This window comes from Mugil cephalus, chromosome 5 (assembly GCF_022458985.1).
Source record: "Mugil cephalus isolate CIBA_MC_2020 chromosome 5, CIBA_Mcephalus_1.1, whole genome shotgun sequence".
Taxonomy (NCBI): Eukaryota; Metazoa; Chordata; class Actinopteri; order Mugiliformes; family Mugilidae; genus Mugil; species Mugil cephalus.
This window is the reverse complement of record NC_061774.1, coordinates 4,961,079-4,963,962: the sequence shown is the minus strand read 5'-3', so window position 1 is coordinate 4,963,962 and position 2,884 is coordinate 4,961,079.

The following is a 2,884-nucleotide window of genomic DNA, read 5'->3' as shown; positions in this document are numbered from 1 at the left end:
AGTCTTTGATTGAATAGTCTGAGAGGAATTAATAGCCTCTTAATCCTGAGGGGACAAAACGTTAACAAAACGTTGACAGCTGATTTCCACAACACAATAACATCAGTACCCATGGTTCAGACTTAACTGTATAGAATAGGCTTGGCATCAGTTTCTTAAGTTTCTTCATAATAAAGTCAGTTCATTTTAAAGTTGTATTTATACTTGAAGTTTTATTCCAGGATGTATATCCCTTAACCTAATTTAGCTTAGTAGAAACAAATTGAAACAAAGGGAAGCATAGCATTGCCTCTTTTGTTCAAAAGGAATGAAAAAATCATAAAAACTTGTGTTCACGACATGGGAAGTCATGTACACAGTATGTGTGGTGTTCAAGTGGCTCTGAGCTGTGAGAAGGTAGTGCAGTAAAAATAAAGCAACCACGCTAACAATCTGGCAATGCTAACGACTATATAATTTAATGTAGGAAATGTAAAGGTCTGCAAAAAGTCTGTTGAAAATATCAACATTGTTCTCAAACATATTATAAAATCTCTATAGGACTAAATTGCAATAATTATCACAGATAAATAGATAGACCCATGCAGTTTATCAAGCTATTAAAAACTCAGCAGCCAATAAAACAGCAGGTATGGATTGGATGGGCTGTATCTGCTGAACATCTTAAATTTGCAACCTTGAGGTTAGCTCCACTTCTTTCCCTATAGCCCCTTTCACATCGAGCGAAAAACACGAGAATCGGCCCGGGATTTTATCGGCTTGGCTTTGTGAACAGGAATGCCACATCGACCCGGGTTTTTTGACCTGACATTGATGTATCTACCTATTACATTCTAATTTTGGCACTCAATTGCCTGTTAGACTATCAATGTAGAAGCTCCAGCTCAAAAATAGAGTAAAGACTGATCTCAGGAGGGCAAACAAATCAAATGTGTTGTTACACATCGTGTGGAAAATGCATGTGCGACTGTGTTTATATACAGTCTGTATTTGTGATATCCCACACTTTTTTAACAATCATGGCAGCGCTCTGCATCCGAGGAAAAGAGGAGATTAGGCAGCAGATATCGGGCTCTGTGCAGGACACAGTGATTTATTCAAATATCAGTAGCCTCTTGATGGAGCGGGGGTTTGACTGGTCCATTCTTAAGATCATCAACAACTGAAAGCATTAAAAAAAATACACCATACTGTCCATTGTTTACCTGCAATGTACGCAATGACGTATGAGGGAGGAAAAAACAGGCACACAGCTCTCACAGCGGGAGGTCCGACCCGGGACTTCTGGAGATGTGAAAGTGCTCCAAAGGTGATTTGACCCTTTTCGATGTCTCACAACTCTCATGGTACATGGCTTTCTTCCAGATTTGATGAGTTTAATGTTGGTTCATGTGGTCAAGGATAAAGCAGGAAAAGTAGGCTGCTCAGACAATTATAGACCCATCACTCTTGCAGGCCTATTATCTAAGATGGTTGAACAAATTCTCCTGGAGAGGATCAGTGATTTGACTAGTTCTACAGATAATCAATTTGGTTTTAAATCAAGGCATGACATGGATATGTGTATATATGTCTTAAAGGAACTGCTGAGTAATTTTAAGAGAAAAAATCTCATCCATTTTATGTGTTTTTTTTAGATGCTTCCAAGGCATTTGATCAGGTGATCATGTGAAATTATTTTAAAAAACTGAGTCAAGCTTGGGTCCCTAAATATGCAGTTAGAATTCTTTCCTACTGCTATACGCATACTATACTCATTGCTTAAAGTCATTATAGGATTCCACCAAAATGTTTTTTTCAAAACAAAACAATTCAGGCGAACCCAACAACTTCTTATTTTTTAACTGTGTGCCTTTATTCAAGAACAACACCACTTATGCTTCTGACTTTTGTGACTGACTTTCAAAAGAGACCAAGGCCATGAATGAGCTCCAAAATGTTCATGAACAGCATTCAATTTAATTTGGACATGTCCTAAACAGACAAGACTGGAATGATAAGAGGTTAAAGCATTTTGTTGTCCTTTATACAAACAATATAAAACAAACATTAGAGATATAAGGGATTACATATTAATGTTGTCAGGACTTTCTACATCAAACATGTACACCAGGGGAGGCACTCGGGCCAAAGGTGGATTACCAACCATTTTCATTGTGCACATATTTATGATATTTTGATTAACTTTAACTTTTTTCAGATTTAAATTAGAATATTGAATGAATGAGGAAAGAAGCACACTGATGGAAGTCAACGAGTCCCATAGGAAAGGTAGATGCTAATTTAATCTAAATCAAACATGATGATATTGTTTAGGAGCCAGCAAACAGGTGATCCGTGGTGGCTAGGGAGGCGCTTTCATTGATGATGGCACTTATTGTCAGTCAACGCTGGACAAACTGAGCTGTCACCATGCAGCATGCACAGCTGTTTCACAGCTGTTGTGAAGGAAAATCTAACAGAGATTTAGTTTAAAAAAAAAAAAAGAACGACCACTCAGGGATAATAGGGGAAATAGTGAAACTCAGCAGTCAGCAGCTTGCAGGCTGACTGACTGGCTGAATAATTGTTTTGTTTTGTTTTTTTTTTGTTTAATAGTAAATTTACTTCGATATCAGACAAAATATTGTCGATATTGTGATATATTTATTACATAATTGTCTTCAGCAGAAGTAGTTGGAATGTAAATTATTGCAGTGGTCTTTAATGTTGGCTATGTAGAAGATGACTGTATAAATATCAGTCACTACATGTAGCGTGTTAATCCATCCATCTGGTACATGTGTCTAGTCTTAACCATGAACATAGGCTTCACAGTGGTGACTTACCCAGGTGATTTAATAAAAATCTTTTATTTATTTATTTTTTTTATGTTAAAACTTAC